This window comes from Somniosus microcephalus, unplaced genomic scaffold, assembly GCF_052327205.1.
Source record: "Somniosus microcephalus isolate GS21.2 unplaced genomic scaffold, FLI_Smic_1.0 unresolved_chr9, whole genome shotgun sequence".
In the NCBI taxonomy this organism is placed as follows: domain Eukaryota; kingdom Metazoa; phylum Chordata; class Chondrichthyes; order Squaliformes; family Somniosidae; genus Somniosus; species Somniosus microcephalus.
Genome location: NW_028225187.1, coordinates 3,713,517 through 3,729,068, shown reverse-complemented (window position 1 = coordinate 3,729,068; position 15,552 = coordinate 3,713,517).

Here is a 15,552-nt window from a genome sequence, read left to right as displayed (position 1 = left end):
GCGCCGCTCCAAGGTGAGCGCGGGCACTGAACAGGCCCCGCCCCCTCCCCCTACTCCGCATGCGCCGCTCCAATGTGAGTGCGGGCTCTCAACAGGCCCCGCCCCCTCCCCCTACTCCGCATGCGCCGCTCCAAGGTGAGCGCGGGCTCTGAACAGGCCCCACCCCCTCCCCCTACTCCGCATGTGCCGCTCCAAGGTGAGTGCGGGCTCTCAACAGGCCCCGCCCCCTCCCCCGACACCGCATGTGCCGCTCCAAGGTGAGCGCGGGCTCTGAACAGGCCCCGCCCCCTCCCCCTACTCCACATGCTCCGCTCCAAGGTGAGCGCGGGCTCTGAACAGGCCCCGCCCCCTCCCCCTACTCCGCATGCGCAGCTCCAAGGTGAGCGCGGTCTCTGAACAGGCCCCACCCCCTCCCCCTACTCTGCATGCGCTGCTCCAAGGTGAGCGCGGGCTCTGAACAGGCCCCACCCCCTCCCCCTACTCCACATGCACCGCTCCAAGGTGAGCGCGGGCTCTGAACAGGCCCCGCCCCCTCCCCCTACTCCGCATGCGCCGCTCCAAGGTGAGTGCGGGCTCTGAACAGGCCCCACCCCCTCCCCCTACTCTGCATGCGCTGCTCCAAGGTGAGCGCGGGCTCTGAACAGGACCCGCCCCCTCCCCCTACTCTGCATGCGCTGCTCCAAGGTGAGCGCGAGCTCTGAACAGGCCCCGCCCCCTCCCCCTACACCGCATGCGCCGCTCCAAGGTGAGCGCGGGCACTGAACAGGCCCCTCCCCCTACTCCGCATGCGCCGCTCCAAGGTGAGTGCGGGCTCTGAACAGGCCCCGCCCCCTCCCCCTACTCCGCATGCGCCGCTCCAAGGTGAGCGCGGGCTCTGAACAGGCCCCACCCCCTCCCCCTACTCCGCATGTGCCGCTCCAAGGTGAGTGCGGGCTCTGAACAGGCCCCGCCCCCTCCCCCTACTCCACATGCACCGCTCCAAGGTGAGCGCGGGCTCTGAACAGGCCCCACCCCCACCCCCTACTCTGCATGCGCCGCTCCAAGGTGAGCGCGGGCACTGAACAGGCCCCGCCCCCTCCCCCTACACCGCATGCGCCGCTCCAAGGTGAGCGCGGGCACTGAACAGGCCCCGCCCTCTCCCCCTACTCCGCATGTGCCGCTCCAAGGTGAGTGCGGGCTCTGAACAGGCCCCGCCCCCTCCCCCTACTCCGCATGCTCCGCTCCAAGGTGAGTGCGGGCTCTGAACAGGCCCCGCCCTCTCCCCCTACTCCGCATGCTCCGCTCCAAGGTGAGTGCGGGCTCTGAACAGGCCCCGCCCTCTCCCCCTACTCCGCATGCGCCGCTCCAAGGTGAGTGCGGGCTCTGAACAGGCCCCGCCCCCTCCCCCTACTCCGCATGTGCCGCTCCAAGGTGAGCGCGGGCACTGAACAGGCCCCGCCCCCTCCCCCTACTCCGCATGCTCCGCTCCAAGGTGAGCGTGGGCTCTGAACAGGCCCCGCCCCCTCCCCCTACTCCACATGCTCCGCTCCAAGGTGAGCGCGGGCACTGAACAGGCCCCGCCCCCTCCCCCTACTCCACATGCACCGCTCCAAGGTGAGCACGGGCTCTGAACAGGCCCCGCCCCCTCCCCCTACTCCACATGCACCGCTCCAAGGTGAGTGCGGGCTCTGAACAGGCCCCACCCCCTCCCCCTACTCCACATGCACCGCTCCAAGGTGAGTGCGGGCACTGAACAAGCCCCGCCCTCTCCCCCTACTACGCATGCGCCGCTCCAAGGTGAGTGCGGGCTCTGAACAGGCCCCGCCCCCTTCCCCTACTCCGCATGCACCGCTCCAAGGTGAGCGCGGGCTCTGAACAGGCCCCACCCCCTCCCCCTACTCTGCGTGCGCTGCTCCAAGGTGAGCGCGGGCTCTGAACAGGCCCCGCCCCCTCCCCCTACTCTGCATGCGCTGCTCCAAGGTGAGCGCGAGCTCTGAACAGGCCCCGCCCCCTCCCCCTACACCGCATGCGCCGCTCCAAGGTGAGCGCGGGCTCTGAACAGGCCCCATCCCCTCCCCCTACTCCACATGCACCGCTCCAAGGTGAGCGCGGGCTCTGAACAGGCCCCACCCCCTCCCCCTACTCTGCATGCGCTGCTCCAAGGTGAGCGCGGGCACTGAACAGGCCCCGCCCCCTCCCCCTACTCCGCATGCGCCGCTCCAAGGTGAGCGCGGGCTCTGAACAGGCCCCGCCCCCTCCCCCTACTCCGCATGCGCCGCTCCAAGGTGAGTGCGGGCTCTGAACAGGCCCCGCCCCTCCCCTACTCCGCATGCGCCGCTCCAAGGTGAGTGCGGGCTCTGAACAGGCCCCGCCCCCTACTCCGTATGCGCCGCTCCAAGGTGAGCGCGGGCACTGAACAGGCCCCGCCCCCTCCCCCTACTCCGCATGCGCCGCTCCAAGGTGAGCGCGGGCTCTGAACAGGCCCCACCCCCTCCCCTACTCTGCATGCGCTGCTCCAAGGTGAGCGCGAGCTCTGAACAGGCCCAGCCCCCTCCCCCTACACCGCATGCGCCGCTCCAAGGTGAGCGCGGGCACTGAACAGGCCCCGCCCCCTCCCCCTACTCCGCATGCGCCGCTCCAAGGTGAGTGCGGGCTCTCAACAGGCCCCGCCCCCTCCCCCTACTCCGCATGCGCCGCTCCAAGGTGAGCGCGGGCTCTGAACAGGCCCCACCCCCTCCCCCTACTCCGCATGTGCCGCTCCAAGGTGAGTGCGGGCTCTCAACAGGCCCCGCCCCCTCCCCCGACACGGCATGTGCCGCTCCAAGGTGAGCGCGGGCTCTGAACAGGCCCCGCCCCCTCCCCCTACTCCACATGCTCCGCTCCAAGGTGAGCGCGGGCTCTGAACAGGCCCCGCCCCCTCCCCCTACTCCGCATGCGCAGCTCCAAGGTGAGCGCGGGCTCTGAACAGGCCCCACCCCCTCCCCCTACTCTGCATGCGCTGCTCCAAGGTGAGCGCGGGCTCTGAACAGGCCCCACCCCCTCCCCCTACTCCACATGCACCGCTCCAAGGTGAGCGCGGGCTCTGAACAGGCCCCGCCCCCTCCCCCTACTCCGCATGCGCCGCTCCAAGGTGAGCGCGGGCTCTGAACAGGCCCCGCCCCCTCCCCCTACTCCGCATGCGCCGCTCCAAGGTGAGCGCGGGCTCTGAACAGGCCCCGCCCCTCCCCTACTCCGCATGCGCCGCTCCAAGGTGAGTGCGGGCTCTGAACAGGCCCCACCCCCTCCCCCTACTCTGCATGCGCTGCTCCAAGGTGAGCGCGGGCTCTGAACAGGACCCGCCCCCTCCCCCTACTCTGCATGCGCTGCTCCAAGGTGAGCGCGAGCTCTGAACAGGCCCCGCCCCCTCCCCCTACACCGCATGCGCCGCTCCAAGGTGAGCGCGGGCACTGAACAGGCCCCGCCCCCTACTCCGCATGCGCCGCTCCAAGGTGAGTGCGGGCTCTGAACAGGCCCCGCCCCCTCCCCCTACTCCGCATGCGCCGCTCCAAGGTGAGTGCGGGCTCTGAACAGGACCCGCCCCCTCCCCCTACTCCGCATGTGCCGCTCCAAGGTGAGCGCGGGCTCTGAACAGGCCCCACCCCCTCCCCCTACTCCGCATGTGCCGCTCCAAGGTGAGCGCGGGCTCTGAACAGGACCCGCCCCCACCCCCTACTCTGCATGCGCTGCTCCAAGGTGAGCGCGGGCACTGAACAGGCCCCTCCCCCTCCCCCTCCCCCTACTCCACATGCGCTGCTCCAAGGTGAGCGCGGGCTCTGAACAGGCCCCACCCCCACCCCCTACTCTGCATGCACCGCTCCAAGGTGAGCGCGGGCTCTGAACAGGCCCCACCCCCTCCCCCTACTCCACATGCACCGCTCCAAGGTGAGCGCGAGCTCTGAACAGGCCCCGCCCCCTCCCCCTACACCGCATGCGCCGCTCCAAGGTGAGCGCGGGCACTGAACAGGCCCCTCCCCCTCCCCCTACTCCACATGCACCGCTCCAAGGTGAGCGCGGGCACTGAACAGGCCCCGCCCTCTCCCCCTACTCCGCATGTGCCGCTCCAAGGTGAGTGCGGGCTCTGAACAGGCCCCGCCCCCTCCCCCTACTCCGCATGTGCCGCTCCAAGGTGAGCGCGGGCACTGAACAGGCCCCGCCCCCTCCCCCTACTCCGCATGCTCCGCTCCAAGGTGAGCGTGGGCTCTGAACAGGCCCCGCCCCCTCCCCCTACTCCACATGCTCCGCTCCAAGGTGAGCGCGGGCACTGAACAGGCCCCGCCCCCTCCCCCTACTCCACATGCACCGCTCCAAGGTGAGCACGGGCTCTGAACAGGCCCCGCCCCCTCCCCCTACTCCACATGCACCGCTCCAAGGTGAGCGCAGGCTCTGAACAGGCCCCGCCCCCTCCCCCTACACCGCATGCACCGCTCCAAGGTGAGCGCGGGCTCTGAACAGGCCCCGCCCCCTCCCCCTACTCCGCATGCACCGCTCCAAGGTGAGTGCGGGCTCTGAACAGGCCCCGCCCCCTCCCCCTACTCTGCATGCGCTGCTCCAAGGTGAGCGCGGGCACTGAACAAGCCCCGCCCTCTCCCCCTACTACGCATGCGCCGCTCCAAGGTGAGTGCGGGCTCTGAACAGGCCCCGCCCCTCCCCTACTCCGCATGCGCCGCTCCAAGGTGAGTGCGGGCTCTGAACAGGCCCCGCCCCCTACTCCTACTCCGCATGCGCCGCTCCAAGGTGAGCGCGGGCTCTGAACAGGCCCCGCCCCCTCCCCCTACTCCGCATGCGCCGCTCCAAGGTGAGTGCGGGCTCTGAACAGGCCCCGCCCCTCCCCTACTCCGCATGCGCCGCTCCAAGGTGAGTGCGGGCTCTGAACAGGCCCCGCCCCCTACTCCGTATGCGCCGCTCCAAGGTGAGCGCGGGCACTGAACAGGCCCCGCCCCCTCCCCCTACTCCGCATGCGCCGCTCCAAGGTGAGCGCGGGCTCTGAACAGGCCCCGCCCCCTCCCCCTACTCCGCATGCGCCGCTCCAAGGTGAGCGCGGGCTCTGAACAGGCCCCACCCCTCCCCTACTCTGCATGCGCTGCTCCAAGGTGAGCGCGAGCTCTGAACAGGCCCCGCCCCCTCCCCCTACACCGCATGCGCCGCTCCAAGGTGAGCGCGGGCACTGAACAGGCCCCGCCCCCTCCCCCTACTCCGCATGCGCCGCTCCAAGGTGAGTGCGGGCTCTCAACAGGCCCCGCCCCCTCCCCCTACTCCGCATGCGCCGCTCCAAGGTGAGCGCGGGCTCTGAACAGGCCCCACCCCCTCCCCCTACTCCGCATGTGCTGCTCCAAGGTGAGTGCGGGCTCTCAACAGGCCCCGCCCCCTCCCCCGACACGGCATGTGCCGCTCCAAGGTGAGCGCGGGCTCTGAACAGGCCCCGCCCCCTCCCCCTACTCCACATGCTCCGCTCCAAGGTGAGCGCGGGCTCTGAACAGGCCCCGCCCCCTCCCCCTACTCCGCATGCGCAGCTCCAAGGTGAGCGTGGGCTCTGAACAGGCCCCGCCCCCTCCCCCTACTCTGCATGCGCTGCTCCAAGGTGAGCGCGGGCTCTGAACAGGCCCCACCCCCTCCCCCTACTCCACATGCACCGCTCCAAGGTGAGCGCGGGCTCTGAACAGGCCCCGCCCCCTCCCCCTACTCCGCATGCGCCGCTCCAAGGTGAGCGCGGGCTCTGAACAGGCCCCGCCCCCTCCCCCTACTCCGCATGCGCCGCTCCAAGGTGAGCGCGGGCTCTGAACAGGCCCCGCCCCTCCCCTACTCCGCATGCGCCGCTCCAAGGTGAGTGCGGGCTCTGAACAGGCCCCACCCCCTCCCCCTACTCTGCATGCGCTGCTCCAAGGTGAGCGCGGGCTCTGAACAGGACCCGCCCCCTCCCCCTACTCTGCATGCGCTGCTCCAAGGTGAGCGCGAGCTCTGAACAGGCCCCGCCCCCTCCCCCTACACCGCATGCGCCGCTCCAAGGTGAGCGCGGGCACTGAACAGGCCCCTCCCCCTACTCCGCATGCGCCGCTCCAAGGTGAGCGCGGGCTCTGAACAGGCCCCTCCCCTACTCCGCATGCGCCGCTCCAAGGTGAGCGCGGGCACTGAACAGGCCCCGCCCCCTACTCCGCATGTGCCGCTCCAAGGTGAGCGCGGGCTCTGAACAGGCCCCGCCCCCTCCCCCTACTCTGCATGCGCTGCTCCAAGGTGAGCGCGGGCTCTGAACAGGCCCCGCCCCCTCCCCCTACTCTGCATGCGCTGCTCCAAGGTGAGCGCGGGCACTGAACAGGCCCCGCCCTCTCCCCCTACTCCGCATGTGCCGCTCCAAGGTGAGCGCGGGCTCTGAACAGGCCCCGCCCCCTCCCCCTACTCCGCATGTGCCGCTCCAAGGTGAGCGCAGGCTCTGAACAGGCCCCACCCCCTCCCCCTACTCCGCATGTGCCGCTCCAAGGTGAGCGCGGGCACTGAACAGGCCCCTCCCCCTACACCGCATGCACCGCTCCAAGGTGAGCGCGGGCTCTGAACAGGCCCCGCCCCCTCCCCCTACTCCGCATGCACCACTCCAAGGTGAGTGCGGGCTCTGAACAGGCCCCGCCCCCTCCCCCTACTCTGCATGCGCTGCTCCAAGGTGAGCGCGGGCTCTGAACAGGCCCCGCCCCCTCCCCCTACTCTGCATGCGCTGCTCCAAGGTGAGCGCGGGCACTGAACAAGCCCCGCCCTCTCCCCCTACTACGCATGCGCCGCTCCAAGGTGAGTGCGGGCTCTGAACAGGCCCCGCCCCCTTCCCCTACTCCGCATGCACCGCTCCAAGGTGAGCGCGGGCTCTGAACAGGCCCCGCCCCCTCCCCCTACTCTGCATGCGCTGCTCCAAGGTGAGCGCGAGCTCTGAACAGGCCCCGCCCCCTCCCCCTACACCGCATGCGCCGCTCCAAGGTGAGCGCGGGCTCTGAACAGGCCCCATCCCCTCCCCCTACTCCACATGCACCGCTCCAAGGTGAGCGCGGGCTCTGAACAGGCCCCACCCCCTCCCCCTACTCTGCATGCGCTGCTCCAAGGTGAGCGCGGGCACTGAACAGGCCCCGCCCCCTCCCCCTACTCCGCATGCGCCGCTCCAAGGTGAGCGCGGGCTCTGAACAGGCCCCGCCCCCTCCCCCTACTCCGCATGCGCCGCTCCAAGGTGAGTGCGGGCTCTGAACAGGCCCCGCCCCTCCCCTACTCCGCATGCGCCGCTCCAAGGTGAGTGCGGGCTCTGAACAGGCCCCGCCCCCTACTCCGTATGCGCCGCTCCAAGGTGAGCGCGGGCACTGAACAGGCCCCGCCCCCTCCCCCTACTCCGCATGCGCCGCTCCAAGGTGAGTGCGGGCTCTCAACAGGCCCCGCCCCCTCCCCCTACTCCGCATGCGCCGCTCCAAGGTGAGCGCGGGCTCTGAACAGGCCCCACCCCCTCCCCCTACTCCGCATGTGCCGCTCCAAGGTGAGTGCGGGCTCTCAACAGGCCCCGCCCCCTCCCCCGACACGGCATGTGCCGCTCCAAGGTGAGCGCGGGCTCTGAACAGGCCCCGCCCCCTCCCCCTACTCCACATGCTCCGCTCCAAGGTGAGCGCGGGCTCTGAACAGGCCCCGCCCCCTCCCCCTACTCCGCATGCGCAGCTCCAAGGTGAGCGCGGGCTCTGAACAGGCCCCACCCCCTCCCCCTACTCTGCATGCGCTGCTCCAAGGTGAGCGCGGGCTCTGAACAGGCCCCACCCCCTCCCCCTACTCCACATGCACCGCTCCAAGGTGAGCGCGGGCTCTGAACAGGCCCCGCCCCCTCCCCCTACTCCGCATGCGCCGCTCCAAGGTGAGCGCGGGCTCTGAACAGGCCCCGCCCCCTCCCCCTACTCCGCATGCGCCGCTCCAAGGTGAGCGCGGGCTCTGAACAGGCCCCGCCCCTCCCCTACTCCGCATGCGCCGCTCCAAGGTGAGTGCGGGCTCTGAACAGGACCCGCCCCCTCCCCCTACTCCGCATGTGCCGCTCCAAGGTGAGCGCAGGCTCTGAACAGGCCCCACCCCCTCCCCCTACTCCGCATGTGCCGCTCCAAGGTGAGCGCGGGCACTGAACAGGCCCCTCCCCCTACACCGCATGCACCGCTCCAAGGTGAGCGCGGGCTCTGAACAGGCCCCGCCCCCTCCCCCTACTCCGCATGCACCACTCCAAGGTGAGTGCGGGCTCTGAACAGGCCCCGCCCCCTCCCCCTACTCTGCATGCGCTGCTCCAAGGTGAGCGCGGGCTCTGAACAGGCCCCGCCCCCTCCCCCTACTCTGCATGCGCTGCTCCAAGGTGAGCGCGGGCACTGAACAAGCCCCGCCCTCTCCCCCTACTACGCATGCGCCGCTCCAAGGTGAGTGCGGGCTCTGAACAGGCCCCGCCCCCTTCCCCTACTCCGCATGCACCGCTCCAAGGTGAGCGCGGGCTCTGAACAGGCCCCGCCCCCTCCCCCTACTCTGCATGCGCTGCTCCAAGGTGAGCGCGAGCTCTGAACAGGCCCCGCCCCCTCCCCCTACACCGCATGCGCCGCTCCAAGGTGAGCGCGGGCTCTGAACAGGCCCCATCCCCTCCCCCTACTCCACATGCACCGCTCCAAGGTGAGCGCGGGCTCTGAACAGGCCCCGCCCCCTCCCCCTACTCCGCATGTGCCGCTCCAAGGTGAGCGCGGGCACTGAACAGGACCCGCCCCCTCCCCCTACTCCGCATGCACCGCTCCAAGGTGAGCGTGGGCTCTGAACAGGCCCCGCCCCCTCCCCCTACTCTGCATGCACCGCTCCAAGGTGAGCCCGAGCTCTGAACAGGCCCCGCCCCTCCCCTACTCCGCATGCGCCGCTCCAAGGTGAGTGCGGGCTGTGAACAGGCCCCGCCCCTCCCCCTACTCCGCATGCGCCGCTCCAAGGTGAGCGCGAGCTCTGAACAGGCCCCGCCCCTCCCCTACTCCGCATGCGCCGTTGTAAGGGGAGCACGGGCTCTTAACAGGCCCCGCCCCTCCCCTACTCCGCATGCGCCGCTCCAAGGTGAGTGCGGGCTGTGAACAGGCCCCGCCCCTCCCCCTACTCCGCATGCCCTGCTCCAAGGGGAGCGCGGGCTCTTAACAGGCCCCGCCCCCTCCCCCTACTCTGCATGCACCGCTCCAAGGTGAGTGCGGGCTCTGAACAGGCCCCGCCCCTCCCCTACTCCGCATGCGCCGCTCCAAGGTGAGTGCGGGCTGTGAACAGGCCCCGCCCCTCCCCCTACTCCGCATGCCCTGCTCCAAGGGGAGCGCGGGCTCTTAACAGGCCCCGCCCCCTCCCCCTACACCGCATGCGCCGCTCCAAGGTGAGTGCGGGCTCTGAACAGGCCCCGCCCCTCCCCTACTCCGCATGCACCGCTCCAAGGGGAGCGCGGGCTCTTAGCAGGCCCCGCCCCCTCCCGCTACTCCGCATGCACCGCTGCAAGGGGAGCGCGGGCTCTTAACAGGCCCCGCCCCCTCCCCCTACTCCGCATGCACCGCTGCAAGGGGAGCGCGGGCTCTGAACAGGCCCCGCCCCCTCCCCCTACTCCGCATGCGCCGCTCCAAGGTGAGCACGGGCACTGAACAGGACCCGCCCCCTCCCCCTACTCCGCATGCACCGCTGCAAGGGGAGCGCGGGTTCTTAACAGGCCCCGCCCCCTCCCTCTACTCCGCATGCGCCGCCGGGCCCCGCTCCCGAGGTTGAGCCGCTACCGCGTCTGCGCAGCGCCTCGCATTCTGGGTCGGCCCAGCAACCGCGAGAGTCCGGATCACCGGCGGAAAGTGAGTTTAATCAGGGTTTTTTATATATAGCGGAGAGAAGCGCGGGCGGGGAGATAACTAAACAGAAAACACAAACCGCACCGTCCCAGCGCCCTCCCGGCACCGAGCGGAGCGGATTGAGCGGCCGCAGCCCCTTGTCTTCTGCAGGGAGCCGGACTGGGGCACGTCATCAACTCCACGGCGGTGACTGACGGGAGCTCCGACCAATAGGGAGAGAGCGGGCAGAGCTTGGAGGACTGAGGTGGCGATGGGTCCTCCAACCAATCGGGGTGTCTGAGGGGCGGGACTTCCGCTGCCTGCTTCTCCCGCTGTTGAGACAAGTGGAATGCAGCAGAGGGCGCTCTTGTGAGTTTGGGGCTCAGGCCTGTTAGTGGAGCAGTGCAGAGGGAACTTTACTCTGCACTGGGCTTTACTCCCTCAGCACTGCACTGGAGGGGCAGCACAGAGTTTTAGACTCCAGTCTCTGGAGTGGGACTTCAACCCACAACCTTCTGACTCAGAGGAGAGAGTGCTGCCGCCTGAGACACGGCTGACACTCTGTATCTAACCCGTGCTGTACCTGCCCTGGGAGTGTTTGATGGGACAGTGTAGAGGGAGCTTTACTCTGTATCTAACCCGTGCTGTACCTGCCCTGGGAGTGTTTGATGGGACAGTGTAGAGGGAGCATTACTCTGTATCTAACCCGTGCTGTACCTGCCCTGGGAGTGTTTGATGGGACAGTGTAGAGGGAGCTTTACTCTCTATCTAACCCGTGCTGTACCTGCCCTGGGAGTGTTTGATGGGACAGTGTAGAGGGAGCTTTACTCTGTATCTACCCCGTGCTGTACCTGTCCTGGGAGTGTTTGATGGGACAGTGTAGAGGGAGCTTTACTCTGTATCTAACCCATGCTGTACCTGCCCTGGGAGTGTTTGATGGGACAGTGTAGAGGGAGCTTTACTCTGTATCTAACCCGTGCTGTACCTGCCCTGGGAGTGTTTGATGGGACAGTGTAGAGGGAGCTTTACTCTGTAGCTAACCCGTGCTGTACCTGTCCTGGGAGTGTTTGATGGGACAGTGTAGAGGGAGCTTTACTCTGTATCTAACCCGTGCTGTACCTGCCCTGGGAGTGTTTGATGGGACAGTGTAGAGGGAGCTTTACTCTGTAGCTAACCCGTGCTGTACCTGCCCTGGGAGTGTTTGATGGGACAGTGTAGAGGGAGCTTTACTCTGTATCTAACCCGTGCTGTACCTGCCCTGGGAGTGTTTGATGGGACAATGTAGAGGGAGCTTTACTCTCTATCTAACCCGTGCTGTACCTGCCCTGGGGGTGTTTGATGGGACAATGTAGAGGGAGCTTTACTCTCTATCTAACCCGTGCTGTACCTGCCCTGGGAGTGTTTGATGGGACAGTGTAGAGGGAGCTTTACTCTGTATCTAACCCGTGCTGTACCTGCCCTGGGAGTGTTTGATGGGACAGTGTAGAGGGAGCTTTACTCTGTATCTAACCCTGTGCTGTACCTGCCCTGGGAGTGTTTAATGGGACAGTGTAGAGTGAGCTTTACTCAGTATCTAACCCTGTGCTGTACCTGCCCTGGGAGTGTTTGATGGGACACTGTAGAGGGAGCTTTACTCTGTATCTAACCCGTGCTGTACCTGCCCTGGGAGTGTTTGATGGGACAGTGTAGAGGGAGCTTTACTCTGTATCTAACCTGTGCTGTACCTGCCCTGGGAGTGTTTGATGGGACATTGTAGAGGGAGCTTTACTCTGTATCTAACCCGCGCTGTACCTGCCCTGGGAGTGTTTGATGGGACAGTATAGACGGAGCTTTACTCTGTATCTAACCCGTGCTGTACCTGCCCTGGGAGTGTTTGATGGGACAGTGTAGAGGGAGCTTTACTCTGTATCTAACCCGTGCTGTACCTGCCCTCCCGAGCAAATTTGGCGAGGGTAAATAAAATCAGAGAGTTAAATGCGTGGCTCAAAGACTGGTGTGGGAGAAATGGGTTTTGCTTCTTGGGACACTGGCACCAGTACTGGGACAGGAGAGAGATGTTCCGTTGGGACGGACTTCACTTGGCCAGTGCTGGGACTAGAATCCTGGCGAATCAAATAACTAGGTCTGTAGAAAGGGCTTTAAACTAATTAGTGGGGGGGAGGTTTCAAGAGAGCAAAAAATAAAAATGTCAGCGGAGAAGGCAATAGAGCAAGGTAGCAGTGGGGGAATTAAAAAGTTGAGCATGTCAGGAAGGGACAGAATATATAAAGATAAAGGTAAAGTAGTAAAGGGGGTAAAAGCTGGAATAAATTGTCACAAAACATATTTAAAAGTTCTTTATCTGAATGCACGCAGCATTCGTAACAAAATAGACGAGTTGACGGTACAAATAACTACACATGGGTATGATCTGGTGGCCATTACGGAGACGTGGCTGCAAGGTGACCATGACTGGGAACTAAACATCCAGGGGTATTTGACTATTAGGAAGGACAGACAGGAAGGAAAAGGAGGTGGGGTGGCTGTGTTAATAAAGGATGAAATCACTGCAATAGTGAGAAATGATATTGGGTCAAAGGATCAGGATAGTGAAATGGTTTGGGTGGAAATAAGGAATAATAAGAGGAAAAAGTCACTAGTGGGCGTAGTCTATAGGCCTCCTAACTCTATTGGTCGGAGTATAAATCAGCAAATAGTTGGGGCTTGTAATAAGGGAACTGCTGTAATCATGGGAGATTTTAACTTTCATATTGACTGGACAAATCAAATTGGGCAGGGCAGCCTTGAGGAAGAGTTCATAGAGTGCATTAGGGACGGGTTTCTTGAGCAGTATGTTACTGAACCAACCAGGGGGCAGGCAATCTTAGATCTGGTCCTGTGTAATGAGACAGGATTAATAGAAAATGTCCTAGTAAAGGATCCCCTTGGAATGAGTGACCATAACATGGTTGAATTCCAAATTCAATTGGAGGGTGAGAGAGTTGGAACTCAAACCAGCGTACTAAGCTTAAATAAAGGAGACTATGAAGGTATGAGAGCAGAGTTGATTAAAGTGGACTGGGAAAATAGATTAAGGTGTAAGATGGTACATGAGCAGTGGTGTATATTCAAGGAGATATTTCACAACTTTCAAGAAAAATATATTCCACTGAGGAAAAAGGGGCGTAAAAGAAAAGACAGCCATCCGTGGCTAAGTAAAGTAATAAAGGATAGTATCCGACTGAAAACAAGGGCATATAAAGTAGCCAAATCTAGTGGGAGGATAGACGATTGGGAAGCATTTAAAAGCCAGCAAAGAATAACTAAAAGATTAATTAAGAAAGGGAAGACAGATTATGAAAGTAAACTAGCAAAAACTATAAAAACAGATAGCAAAGGTTTCTACAGTTATATAAAAAGAAAAAGGGTGGCTAAAGTGAATGTTGGTCCCTTAGAGGACGAGACCAGGAAATTAGTAGTGGGGATCATGGAGATGGCAAAAATGCTGAACAAATATTTTGTATCAGTCTTTACAGTAGAGGACACTAAAAATATCCCAACACTGGACAAACGGGGCTATGGGGGGGGGGGAAGGAGCTAAACACGATTAAAATCACTAAGGAAATGGTACTCGGTAAGATAATGGGACTTAAGGCGGTTAAATCCCCTGGACCTGATGGCTTACATCCTAGGGTCTTGAGAGAGGTAGCGGTGGGGATTGCGGATGCATTGGTGGTAATTTTCCAAAACTCCCTGGATTCAGGCAAGGTCCTAGCAGATTGGAAAACTGCTAATGTAACACCCTTATTTAAAAAGGGAGGTAGACAAAAGGCTGGAAACTATAGACCAGTTAGCCTAACATCTGTGGTTGGTAAAATGTTGGAGTCCATTATTAAGGAAGCAGTAACAGGACTTTTGGATAAGCATAATTTAATCGGACAGAGTCAGCATGGTTTTATAAAGGGGAAGTCATGTTTGACAAATTTGCTCGAATTCTTTGAGGATGTAACAAACAGGGTGGATAAAGGGGAACCAGTGGATGTGGTGTATTTGGACTTCCAAAAGGCATTTGACAAGGTGCCACACAAAAGATTACTGCACAAGATAAAAAATCATAGGATTGGGGGTAATATACTGGCATGGGTGGAAGATTGGCTATCTAACAGAAAACAGAGAGTTGGGATAAATGGTTCATTCTCGGGTTGGCAATCAGTAACTAGTGGTGTTCTGCAGGGGTCAGTGCTGGGACCCCAACTCTTTACAATCTATGTTAACGATTTGGAGGAAGGGACCGAGTGCAACATATCCAAGTTTGCCGACGATACAAAGATGGGAGGGAAAGCAGTGAGTGAGGACATAAAAAACCTGCAAAAGCACATAGACAGGCTAAGTGAGTGGGCAGAAATTTGGCAAATGGAATATAATGTTGGAAAGTGTGAGGTTATGCACTTTGGCAGAAAAAATCAAAGAGCAAGTTATTATCTAAATGGAGAGAAACTGCAAAGTGTTACAGTACAAAGGGGTCTGGGGGTCCTGGTGCATGAAACACAGAAGGTTAGTATGCAGGTACAGCAGGTGATCAGGAAGGCCAATGGAATCTTGGCTTTTATTGCAAGGGGGATGGAGTATAAAAGCAGGGAAGTCTTGCTTCAGTTATACAGAGTACTGGTGAGGCCACACCTGGAATATTGCATACAGTTTTGGTTTCCATATTTAAGAAAAGATATACTTGCTCTCGAGGCAGTTCAGAAAAGGTTCACTCAGTTGATTCCGGAGATGACGGGGTTGACTTATGAGGAAAGGTTCAGTAGGTTGGGACTCTACTCATTGGAATGCAGAAGAATGAGAGGTGATCTTATCGAAACATATAAGATTGTGAGGGGGCTTGACCGGGTGGATGCGGTGAGGATGTTTCCACTGATGGGTGAGACTAGAACTAGGGGGCATAATCTAAGAATAAGGGGCTGCCGTTTCAAAACTGAGATGAGGAGAAACTTCTTCACTCAGAGGGTGGAAAATCTATGGAATTTGCTACCTCAGAGAGCTGTGGAAGCTGCGACATTAAATAAATTTAAAACGGAGATAGACAGTTTCCTAACTGATAAGGGAATTAGGGGTTACGAGGAGCGGGCAGGGAAGTGGACGTGAGTCTATGTTCGGATCAGCCATGATCCTATTGAATGGCGGAGCAGGCCCGAGGGGCCGTATGGTCTACTTCTGCTCCTACTTCTTATGTTCTTTTTCTCTTCACATATCTATAAAAGCTTTTACAGTCACTTTTTATGTTTCCTGCAAGCTTACTCTCATATTCTATTTTCCCCTTCTTAATTAATCCCTTTGTCCTCCTTTGTTGAATCCTAAACTGCTTCCAATCCTCAGGTTTACTGCTTTTTCTGGACAATTTATATGTTCTCTCCTTGGATCTTATGCTATCCCTAATTTCCCTTGTTAGCCACGGTTGAGTCACCATTTTTGTTTTATTTTTATGCTAAACTGGGATGAACAAATTCTGTAGTTCATCCATGCAGTCTTTGAATTTTTGCCATTGCCTATCCACCGTCAACCCTTTGAGTGCCATTCCCCAATCAATCCTACCCAACTCGCTCCTCAGACCATCGTAGTTTCCTTTATTTAAATTTAGGACCCTAGTCTCTGAGTCAACAACTTCATTCTCCATCTTAGTGAAGAATTTGATCATATTATGATCACTCGAACCCAAGGGGCCTCGTACAACAAGATTGCTAATTAATCCTTT